The sequence below is a fragment of the Camelus ferus genome, chromosome 5 (genome assembly GCF_009834535.1).
Source record: "Camelus ferus isolate YT-003-E chromosome 5, BCGSAC_Cfer_1.0, whole genome shotgun sequence".
NCBI classification, from domain to species: Eukaryota; Metazoa; Chordata; class Mammalia; order Artiodactyla; family Camelidae; genus Camelus; species Camelus ferus.
The window spans coordinates 79,037,243-79,049,626 of record NC_045700.1 but is presented as its reverse complement, the minus strand read 5'-3'; the positions used below and the strand labels follow the sequence as shown (position 1 = coordinate 79,049,626).

General features: G+C 48.3%; 1 long non-coding RNA gene across 1 annotated transcript; it reads left to right on the top strand.

The window, feature by feature from the left end:
• The first annotated feature begins 5,165 nt into the window (after positions 1–5,165).
• LOC116663764 lies at positions 5,166–12,078 on the top strand. The gene is made up of 3 exons (XR_004320088.1): positions 5,166–5,447; positions 9,671–9,753; positions 11,941–12,078. It is a non-coding gene; the product is annotated as an uncharacterized LOC116663764 (long non-coding RNA).
• Positions 12,079–12,384: the final 306 nt, after the last annotated feature.

The window sequence follows — 12,384 nt, the reverse complement described above, 5'->3', positions numbered from 1 at the left end:
AGGAGGGAAGGAGGGAAGGAAGATACTTCTGCACAGACATAATCTCCTGGTTTCTCTTCTCTAAGTAAGCTAACCTCCTCAGCTTTTTTTTTCTTCTGGGTTACAGAGGGCAAATGCTGTAAATCCTCTCTAAGGGGAAAGTTGGGCAGATGTACTTGGGAACATTTGAAAAACTAGGTTGGCATTGGAACGGAAACAGCCAATATATTTAGCTACCCATGGCATGCCAAGGCCTTATTGAGACAGAAATAAGCACTGTAGGAGGAATCTCAATTAAATATTTTTCCAAGCAGTCAGTTCTGGGCTTTGCCTGAACATGGATATAGAGCTGGGGCGAAGCATAGGACAGGAAGCCAAGAGGATTCTGAGCGGGGCTTCTGAGACATCTTGGGGCTCAGCTGCTTGTATTGTAAAGCTGGTGACCCCAGGGGTAGGGGACTGGCCAACCTCCATTGTCCAAAGAGCAGGATACCCTCCTTTCAAGCACGTTCCAGAATCCCCTACATGGGAGGGACCCATCATCTCCTCCACATCTATTCTTAAGTGGTGCCATGTCTCTAAAATATTCTCCTACAAGCTCTACCCGACCATTTCCATTAGTTACCACTGCCTTAGAGTCTTGCCTTCTCAAGAAATAAGGCTCCAGAATGACCCGAGGGGAGACGATGCTTTGGGCATGGAACTCCACACACATCCTGCTTATCTTTGTTAAAATACTCAGTTCTTCAATCCAGAGGCATAGGGATGACTGTCCCAAGTTGACGAGGGTGTGAGGAGGGGCTGCATGCTAGGCAGGGTGAGGACGAAAGGGGCTACCTGGCAGTGGCACAGGCAATCCGGTACAGAAGCCAGATCTGTCTGCCAACACACACACGTGTGAATAATAACAGTATCTCTCCTTTTTCATATTTGGGGTCATGCTGTTTTGAAAACATCTTTTCTTACTTAAAAATGTATCATCAACATTTTCCCATGTCATTGAGTATTCTTCTACGATGTGATTTTTAACATCTATATCGCATGCTCTCATTTAGAAGTCAGACTTTATTTAGCCAACCTCCAGCTGTTAAGCATTTAGATTGTTTCCTGTTATTATAACGCTGAAATGAACACCCCCAGGGCGCAGCCTTGTGTTCATTTCTAATCATTTCAAGAGGCAGAACGGCCTGGCGGTTAAGAAGGGCCTTGCAGCTGTTCTCCCCAAATGGCAACCCCTCAGTTGTTAGACGTTGCTCAAGTGACAGAGCCTCCCTGGGCCTCATTTTCTTTATTTGTAAAATGAGAATTTACTTGTAAAAAGTATTTCTAGTATTGACCTTATAAGATTGTCCTGAGGATTAAGTACGTTAATAAATGTAAAATGCTTAAAAGAATGCCATCTTTGACATTGTGTTGTTGGTTGAAAAAGTACTCAACAAACTTTAATTATTATGTCTTTAGGGTTATATTCTTTGATGAAGAATTTCTGCATCAGCAATTTTATACATTTTTAAGGCCTCTGAGACAGAGCCCAATTGCCTCTCTGAAGGATTATGCCAATTTACATGCCCACAAGCAATTTTTAAAGACGTTGGGTGGTCCACAGTCTTCCAAATCTCTTCTTTTAGAATAGTGAAGATGTTTGCTTTCACCAACCTGGATTTCTCTGCACTGGTGGGATTTAGCACTGATGACCCCTCTTTCTTGAAACCGCAATTCCCTGGCTCTCTCTCTGTTCTCTGTGTTCTCTTATATCTCTGACCTTTCCTCCATGTCTTTTGTTGCATCCCCTTTCCTGGGACCAAGTAATGCTGAACGTTTCCTCAGGTCCAAACCTCAGCAGCCTCCTCCTCTTTCACCACATCCTTTTTCTCGGAGGTCTCAGACTCTCCACCTCCTTAGTTTTCCAACACTGTAGTTCTCACTTATCACTAACGCCCTAATTCTGCATCTCCACGTGGGTGTCCCTTCATCTCAAATCTCCAAGTCTAACACCAAATCCATCATTTTCTGCTTCTCCTCCTCCACCTCCCAATGCAAGCTCCTGTTTCCATCTTCCTGTCAAAAAGCTTAAGACTTCAAAGACATCTTGAACTCCTCATCCTCCAACATCTAGGCAGTCATCAGACCCACATATTTTTTTCTTGGAATCACCTGAAATGTCGCTCCCTTTCCATACCCAACACTATCACCCTTATTCAAACTTTTATCAGAAGGCAGGTCCTCTTGCCAACCAGCTCTCTCCTCCTGCACACGCCTTCCTTTGATCACCTCTGGGACGGATCTTTCAACACCCAGCCCCTCCCCTACTCAAGCATCCTCTGCAGCCCCCATTGCCTGAGTGAAGCCCATACTCCTCCATTTGACATTTAAAGACTTCAAAGAATGGATACTACTCTATATTTCAGCCCTGATTGCCTGGACATTTTCTTTTGTGATTTTCTTTGCCTAGAATATCCATTTGCTCTAAATCCTATCCATCCTTCAAATCATTCTCTTCTCTGAAGCCTTTTCTAGCCCACAGTTATAACTTGTTATAGTTGGGACACTTGGGCTACAGGCAATAGTTTGAGAAATGCTCAAACTGGCTTCAATCATAAGGACATTTGGTCTCTTGCCTCAAAGGAAATCTATGGGTAGAGTAGCCAACAGAGTCAACTCTAGCAAACACTGTTGCTCACCAACATCTATTTCTCTCTTCCCCTTTCCTAACAGAGCTTCGATTTTGTTCAAGTCTCTACCTCTCCTTCACTCAGCCTCGTGCTCTAGGGAGGCTGACCTCATTTCATAACTGAAGTAAATACTGATTAAGGACACAGGGCCTAAGTTCAAAACTTAGTTCTGCCACTTCCTAGCTGCGTGGCCCCTGGGCAAATCATTTTAACTCTGCATTGCAATTTCCTCACGTTTAAAATAAGGATAGTAGTAGTACTTCTTCTGGAGCATTGTAACACAAGTGTAGCGCTTAGCACAGAGCCTGGCACATAATTAAAGTGTATGTTTGGAGTGCCTGCTGTTTTGTATCCCAGCTAAGATAATCAGACAGTCCTGGCATTCCCATTGTCTTTTTGGGGGTAGCCACGGGATCCAGTGCTGGTCGAAAAGTCATGAGGGCAGGCTGCTGGGGACCTTCTGGGGAGATTATCCTAACTCTTAAGGAGGAGACACAAGGTCTTCTGCCCGTTGTTCTCATGGACTCTGCCATGTCTGATGTCTGATGTCCCGAATGTGCAGCCTGAGCAGGTGGGCCCCAGTGTTGGTTGAAGAACGTCGTCCTGGACCCAGACTCTCTTGTCTCTTTGCTCACCCTGCTTCCGTGTGCTGGTTTCTTCCAAGCAGCAAGTTGACTGTAGCAGCCCCAGTCATCATGTTACAGGCACAACAACAACCAGAGAAATAGGGAGCTTGCCCTTCCCTGCAGCTCTTTAGGAGTGAAAGAAGTTTTCCCACAGGCTGCCCGGAGGACCCCCGTTCCCGCCTCATTAGCTAGAATTGTGTCACCTGAACCAACTAATAGCAAAGGAAATAAGGTTTTCCGTAGCCCAATCAGGGCAAGCCTAGAGAGGGGAGAGGGGTCATCATCCCCCGAGGCAACAACGCAGCAGTATTTCTACTGGCCCCTTTGCCACTGGAAGTGGTGTGAAGGTGAAGGATTTCCATGTAAGGCTCAAGAGACCTGGGTTCTGGTCCTGGCACTGTTGCTAGCTAGCTGGATGACTTTGAACAAGTCATTTAACTTCTCTGGGTCAGCGTGCTCATCAGTAAAGCAGGAATATTAACCTTGCCTTCTTGTAAGAATCCAATGAGACTACGTAAGATGGCACTTTGAGAGCTTTGAGTTGTTCTGTAAAGTGTGCGGATTTTAAGGGGCTGTTTCCCTTCTTCATGAATCTGCTCTCAGGCAACGGAGCTCTCCAGCCAGCAGCCAGCTCGGGAACTGGGTCAGGGATGGCTGTCCCCCACCCCCACCCCCAGCTGCTCTTTTGGGGCTGCCTCATCTCATAACCCACTGCTGTATCAGCAGCCCCACGAGGGGTCATCTGTCTATCTTCACCTCCATAACCACAGGCCTTTTTTGGACTGGAAAGTCTTTAGGGAAGAAAAATGGCCTGCCTCCTTCAGATGTCCAGGCCTTTCTGCCTCAAACCTCATGTCAGAGGGGCTAGGATATTGTGTTTTTATCTAGAAGGTCTAGGTCGTCTTTCTTTTGACCCAGTCGCCTGAGATCTGTAAAGGCCAGACAGGAAGGTTTTAGAAAGCAGCTGTTGAGAGCATGGACTCCAGAATCAGGCAGTGTCTGGGTTAGATGTGGGCCTCAATGCTCAGTAACTGGCTGCTCTAGGCAAATTATTTAGTCTCTGAACTGAATTTCCCCATCTTTAAAATGAGGCTATCAATGTCTACTTCGTAAGGCAGCTCTTAGATTAGATAAAACATGCAAACTACTCAGCACTGGTTTGTGCCTGGCACGTAGCAAGAGCTCAAGAAGCAGCGGCTAGGCCTTCCAGTCTATTTATACCGATTGTTGGGAAAAACTAATTCTAGCTCCTATCCATCCTTCGAGGAGGTAAGAGCCTTGGAAAGAGAACAAAGAGGTCTGGATTCCAGTCCTGGTGCTACCACCACGAACAGTGTGGTCTTGGTCACCCCATTTCTCTCTCAGCTTCCATTTCCTGATCCACAAAGTGGTGGGGGTGCAGGGAGCAGCCCCTCAGAACGCTCCTTATGCCAGATGCTCATGAGTTTATTTTTGTGGCTTCCAAGTGCTTCCGTGACAAGACTTCCCAGAGTGTCCTGTCCATCAGATATTCAGAATCGGCTCCCAGGACGGTCCACATCCAGGCACTTGCTCCAGGGAGTTCCTCACCATTTTCGGGCACAGACACTGCATCTCCAGATCGGCGCTGCTGCTACCCTTTCGCTTCTATCCAGGGCTCCTCCTGGGTTTCCATCCCCACCCCATCCCCCAGGCCTCTGTGTCCTTTCACTTTCTTGTCTCCTGCCAAAATTCCTGGCTCCCTAAGCCAGGTAGGAAAGCAGTTTAGTTCGACCCAATCTGGCACTTTCTCAGAACCTCCCCTGCCTCTGGCACATTCCTTGTGTTTGGGCAGAACCCAGGGAGCTAGAGAATTCCTCTCCCTCCTTAGCGTGGGTCCCCGTGTTGGCATGCCAACAGCCCCAAATATTTAAAGCAATCATGAAAATGAGCTCAGAGTCCCATGCCAGGGCCTTGAAAGGAATTAGGCTAAAAACAGGACAAAGGAAGAGGTGAGGCCAGACAGAAAATGCCATGAAAGGCTCTGCCCAGCACTGCCAGGACCCAGATCCCTCCTCACTGGTTTCATTCATCTGCAGCCAGGCACTGCGCTGGGCACCAGGGAGGCTAAGCTAAATGAATCATCGTGCCTGCCCTCGAGGAGCAATCAGTTCAGTGGGAGAAGCTACACAGACAATCAGAGTACCGAATGGTAAGTATGGGCAAGACGTCACCAAAGGCACAATGGAGCCACAAGGAGGGGGGTGTCACCTCGGCCAGGGAGGTCAGCAAGGCATCTCCTAGACCACTGGCCCAGGCCTGGCTTGGAACAGGCATTTACCAGGGGACAAGGTGGAATATGTGCTCCCAGGCAGAGGGGAAACAGCAGATGCCAATGCACAGGAGCCTGAGGCAGGGTGGAGGAGAGGGAGAGAGTGCTCATGGGTAGCTGCCTGGTAAAGGGTAAAGACCCGGCGTCTCTGTCGGGTGTGCTTCTGCATGTGTAACGCACAAGACAGAGAACGAAGGTAGCCTTACAATTTAAGATTTTTTAAAAAATGTTGACAGAGGTGGACATTTGGATGCTTGTGGACAGAAGGAAAATCTTGAGCAGAAAGCCTTTATCAGAGGGCCTTTGAGTGTGAGCCAAGCACTGTGTGTGTGTAGGGAGGGCAGTGAGGCTGTGTGCCCATGAAGTAGCACCTTTCCTGTGATCAGTCCAGGGAGGCTGATCCCCTGCTGCAGGGGAGATGGGATTTCCCAGGTCACTTGTGTGATGGAAGAGAGTCGGCTTGGCAGACTGGGAGAGCTGGCAGTCCTCCAGGCACCTGGCACCATGCAGGGAAGGTGCCAAGGTCTAAAGCAGATGCCGAAGTGAGTGAGTTGTGATTAAGGGAGCCCCAGAAGGAGATGGGAGAGGTGGGGCAGCCCCAGCGCCTGCTCCTGCCAGAGTGCTTCCAAGTCTTCACCGCAGGGGTGGAGAGTAGCTTTGACCTGAATCTTGGTGTGCTGGGCAGTCACAGAGAAATTTCTTTTGGAAAGAAATGAGCAAGATGAAAATGACGCAAGTGAAATGATCATCAGGTGCTGTAAACAAGGAACCCTGTTACGACCGAAACATCTGCTAATAACAGTGCTGGTAGCAGCAGCATCTTTATTTATTTAAAAGGTTCTAACGTTTACTAAGCACCTACTGTAAGGCAGGCTATGTTAAGCCTCACAGGCACTTAATCTTAACTTCACAGGCACTTAATCACAACAACTTCAAGAGATCAGTATCTTTATTAATGCCATTCTACAGAGGAGGAAATTTCTCCTCAGAAGCCTAAATGAAGGTCCAGGATGCCCTAAAACCAAGCAGTGTGCATTTAAAAAGTGAAAGTGTTAGAGGCTAACTTGTGTCCACCCCTCCCCCCAAATTCATATGTTGAAGTCCTAACCCCCAGAACCGCAGAATGTGGCTGTATTTGGAGATGGAATCCTTCAAGTAATTAAGTTAAAGTGAGATTAAGGTGGCCCCTAGTCCAATAAGAGAACGAGATTAGGATACAGGTACAAAGGGAAAACCATCTGAAGACACAGGGAGAAGATGGCCATCTACAAGCCCAAGAGAGAGGCCTCACAAAAAATCAAACCTGTCAGCACTCTGTTCTTGGACTCCCAGCCTCCAGAATTTTGAGAAAATACATGTGTGCTGTTTAAGCCACCCAGGCTGTAGCATTTGTCACGGCAGCCCAAGCTGACTAATGCAGGGAGCAGTGGCCCAGGGGTGCCTTAGAGGAGCTAGGTGGATCGAGTCTGCAGGGAGCAGGCGGTGCCCATTCTAGGGAGCTGACCACCACATGCCTTTGCTTTGTTCTTGGCTGTAGGGAACTGGAGCACATCTTGGCATCCTCATCTGAGCACTGAACGTGACAAGCCTCAGATGGTCCAGAGTTGTGTAGCAACAGTGCCACTGATGAGTATCTTCCTTCACAAGATCTGGACTTGAAATCAATAGGTTTAAAGAGATTAAAACACTAGATCGAAAATGAGCAAAGCCACCATAATCTTTCCTTTACATACCTTTATACACCAGACCTCCAGGAGAGGTGAGGTCTAGGGGGCAGATCAATATCTGCTTGAGAAGCAAAACTGGTACGCTAAAGGAATTCACACTCTCACCTGGAATACATCGGAGTCCAGAGGATGGACCCTCATGAGAGACATCATTAGGATTGGTCTGTAACGAGGTCAGCAGTCACTGTGTCTGGGCTCTTGAATTCTTCGAAGCAAGTTAATTATTAAAGGGAAGAGGCAAAAATATAGTCTTGAAGTTTGGTTAAACTAAAATTGGTCTAGTCAGAGAGTGGGTTGGGGAAGAGGGTTTCAGGAATTCAATCTGAGGAGACCCAGGTTGCCCTGGAATCTGTAGTTAATATGGAAATTACCAGAGAAACAGACAGAATGAGGGCTCCAGTTTTCAGGATGGTGGGGTATAGAGATGGAGGAGTCAGGGAGAGGCATCTGAAACTTTAAGAAAGTTGGATTTCTGTGCTGAGAATAGACTTTAAAATAGGTACAGGCTACTAGGACAAAGAAAAGGCTAGCCAGAGAAATATGGAGGACATCCTGGAGGAGGCGTTCTGCAAGCTGGGCTCTGGAGGAAGGAGGATATGAAGCTCAAAGAACAGCCGAGGGTACTTTTTCCCGTAGAAAGTGTGAGAGAGAAATTCAAGACAGTCCAGTGGCAGCAGGCAGGAAGTCCTCCACAAAGAGTTTAAGGCTGGAAGGGAAGTACTGGGCAGCACCCTAGAGGGGGTGTGTGTGTGTGCGTGTGTGTGCGTGCGCACACGCATGTGCACACACTCTGGGACTTTAATGGGGAGGATCACTTGGTCAAACATCTCAAGTGAGAAGAGAAACTGTTAGAGCCAGAGCTAACAACAGTGGGTTGTGGAGAGGGCTGGGGGGACGCAGCAGGCGCCTTCCGTGCTGGGGGGGTTGCAGGGATAAGGGGTCATGAAAGAGGCCTGCTGGATTTTCAGTCAGACCTGGAGTGTCAAGTTGCAGCTCAAGTGATATCCAAACATCTCGTATTTCTATTTTATCATTTCCACACTTACTTCCAGCAAGCAGAGCACGCCATCTGCACAAGGCTGGGCCAAAGAAACAAAACCCAAGAGGAAATTGCACTACGGGGCAGCATAATTGGTCCGATACGCCAGGGATATTAGCTGAGACATGTGTGTCTTCACTTATCTCAGTATTAACATCCTGATTGTTTCGAAGCAGGACGTTTCCCATTTGGCCTGGCCAAGAGGCAGCTCCAAAATCAGCCATGAAGTGGCAGCTTTCCGGTCTCACCGAACTTCTCTCCCCCTGCTCCTAAATCACGTTTCTCCCCAGTCGCCGCAGATAGTTCTCACGTGTTGACAGGTTATACAGTTCAAGACAAGACACCAGCAGCAGTCTGGGTGTCAGCAAGAACCAAAAGTGCAGCAAGGAGGCAACGTGAGATGGGTGTTAAGTGACAGGGGCAGGAGGTGACCTGCCCGCTCTTCCCTGCCGTCTCTCTCCTTGGCCAGCTGACACGCCCTCTGCAGCCCATGGGGGCAGTGGCTCATCTCAAATAAGTCACGCAAACTCCTCAAGCCTTAGTTTCTTTCTATGAAAAGCAGGCTCAGCAATGCCTACCTTGCAGGGCAGTAGGAAAAACTCCAACACAATACACAATGCTCGGCACACAATATCCACAGTATCAAGAAATACTTAGAGTAATAATACTCATAGTGAAGGCTTGTATGGAGCTTACGACATGCCAGGAATGGTTTTAAGTACTTCATTTATATGACTGATTTAATCCTTCATAACCCTATAAGGTGAATGCCATTACTGTCTCCACTTTACGAGGAGGACGCTAAGCCACAGAGAGGTTCTGTAACCTGCCCATGGTCACAGAGCTGGGAGACCAGGGATTCAAGCTCAGGCAGTCTGGCTCCAGAGGCTGGGTGTGAATAGATAAGTGAATTAATTAAAAAGCTGGTGAATTGGTGTATGGATGGACAAAGAACGTGGATCCTCTTGAGCTTCAGTAAGGGGCAGGTTATCTAAGCAGCACACTGACAACCTGATGGCTGGAAGATCTACTCCCCGCCAGCGTGGGGCCTGGGCACCGCAGCCAGTCATCTAATGCTGCTGCGCAGTGGCCTCACCTGCTCTGAGCCAGAGGTCAGGGCTGTCCCCCTTACTGACACAAGGACAGTACATGCTATAATCTGGAAATGTAGAACTGGAAAGGACCCAGAGATCACCTAACCCCTGACGGTACGTTTGAGGGAACTGAGGCAAGAGAGGGGACGTGACCAGCCCAGGGCCATGCAGCGCCTGAGATGGGACCCACGTCCTTGCCCAGCACTGTTTTCACGACACCATATGTCCTCTTCTTCATGCCAGGAAAGTTGAGCCTGAAAGTTGGAAGAGCAATTACAGACAAAAAAGCAAGGTTTCTGAAGAAGAGCTGAATATATGAATACACGGTAAGCTGCTTTACAATGAGGTCTTCCCTTCTTGCAAGTTCCTATTTATGTGAGTCTGATGAAGTCGTCAGGCCCTGCCTCTTCTCATGCCTTGAAGGCACAGGGAGGCATGGAGGGCACAGGACACTGGTACAGAATGCACCCTCCCCAGCCAAACAGGCCATTTGCTGTTCCCCAACCATCACAGCCAGCACGCACTTTCTGGTCTTGAGGCACCTTAGGCCAGTGCATAAAGTTCTGGCTCCAGCATCAGCCAGGCCTAGGTGTGATTCTCCATCCTCAGCTCACTGGCAGGTGACCTTTGCCAAGTACCTTAACAGTCTCCCTGTCTCCATTTTCCCATTTATCAATCGGGGATAAGAATCCCCTCCTTGTGGGGTTATATAAATGAGATTAACACATGCACAGAAGGAATTTAGCAAAGGGCTGGTACTCAGTAAATGGGAGCTAGGATTGCCTACCTGGGAGGTCTTATTCCACATGCCGTTTTGATTTATGGTTGTTTTGGTTTTCATCTTATCTCCCTCCTAAGGAGATGCCTATCTTACTGGCAGGATCTGGGCCAAGTTCATCTTTCCACTCCTGCTGCACCCAGAGCCCTGCACAGACTCGGTGCTCAGTGAGCATGTGTTCAGTGGATTCAATCGAAGTGAGCAGGACACAAACAGGATGAGTTCACTGTAACCAGAAGCAGGGGTTACAGATTGTGTAAAAAGCCTACGGTGACTGCCTTTCTAAATAGGCTTCAGCGGTTCTGGGTAGGAATGGAGGCGGGGCATGGCTCACCACTCTCATTACTCATTTTCTTATGGGTGATAAACACAGTAATGATCACCTCCTCCTGTAGGACTTCAAATAGTCCGTGTCGGGCTCTTCACATTCTCAACCTCATTTCATGCTTACTGAGGTAGACATTATTATCCCAATTTGAGGACAAGGAAACTGAGGCTCAGAGAGATTATGTCACTTGCTAAAGGTCAGAGGCCAAGTGCACAGCTGAGGTGGGGTATGAACCCAGGCCTGTTTGACTCCCAAGTCCACGCTCTATGCCCGGAAGCCTAAAACTGCCTCCCACGTTGGCCCTGCACCTGTTTCTGTGTGGCCATCAAGCTAAAGGGGGCTTTTACACTTTTAAATAGTTGGGGGGAAAAAATCAAAAGATGACTAATATTTTGTGACACATGAAAGTTATATGATATTCCAGTTCCAGTGTCCATGAATAAAGCTTTATCAGAATGCAGCTACATCTCGTCATGTATGTATTGTCTGGCTGCTTTTGTGCTGTAACAGAGGAGTTGGAGTCTTTTCAGGAGAGACTGCATAGCCCTCAAAGCATAAAATATTTACTATCTAGCTCTTTACAGGAAGAGTTTGCTGACCCTTGCCCAATGCCCTGCTGCTTCTTACTAATTAACGTCCTGCAGAGAAAACACCCCCTTCTATAAAAGTATAGCTGCAGAAAGGACACCCACTCCTGCAGCTAACAGTACTGACCCCGGATTCTGACTCTCCTCTGCGTGCCCAGCCAGCCCTAGGTTCTCACAGCTACCACCCACCTCCCGGAGCAACTTGAAAGGCAGAGCTGGGGGCAGCCTCTGGACTCCGCCAGGCACGGACAGGCCGGAGCAAGCCTGGAAGGAGAGGGAAAGGGATTTAGACCCAGAAGTCAGCTTGACTTCTTTAATACCCTCACCCCCTTGATTCATGGTTTCCTGCCACATCTTGTTCAGCTGTGAACGTGCCCAGGCCCCAAGCAGGGACAGGCAGGCCAGAACCGATGAAAGCACAGGGGCCCCGTGCCCCACTGTCTTATCTGGCTTCCACCCTGGAGGTGGATAGAGGCCAGCTCAGAAGAGCCTCTGGGGGAGGGGGTGGGGAATGGGGGCTCTCAGGCTATTCCCTCTTCATCCTCATCTTGAAACAAGAGCTTGGCCTGGCTGCTCTATCCCCCACCTGCCCCACACACCTGCAAAAAGCAGGCCTCTCCTTCACGTTGCGTCATCACCCTGGGAGAGTCTACAACACCCTTTGTCCTTCCATTGCCCCCTGGGGGTGAGTTCCAAACAGCAGATTTTGTTCTTTGTGGCACTCCTTCATTCAACAGATTTCTGAGCATCCGCTGTGTGTCCAGCTCTGTAGAGACATGAAGGAGGTAAAAGTAATGGAGGGGCTTTTTATTTGTTTCAGGACACAAGATACACCAGATGGAGAAGCTACAGAACAATCCCAGCACATTCAAATTCTCGTACAAATGCTGAGTGCCAGTCACACACTTGGCATGTTCCAGATACTTCCATATCCATGCTTTTACTTAAGCCACAAAACACTTTGGTAGCCTGGGTATCCTTAGACCCGTTTTTACAAGTAAGGAAACTGAGACTGAAAGTTTGCTTGATCAAACGGCTGTTAAGAGGTGAAGCTAGGCTTTCAACGCAGGCCTCTGGTTCTAAATCCTGTGCATCTTTGAGAAACGGGGTTACCTCCCACAGGGTACAATTGGGTGCCTGAGTGGGTACAGGTTGGTGATGTTGAGACAAATTTCTTACAGAAAAAAAGTCTTAACTGAGCCCTGATGCAGCAGCAGAAAGCGCACCAGACTAGCAATCAAACATTCCTCCAGACCCAGCTCCA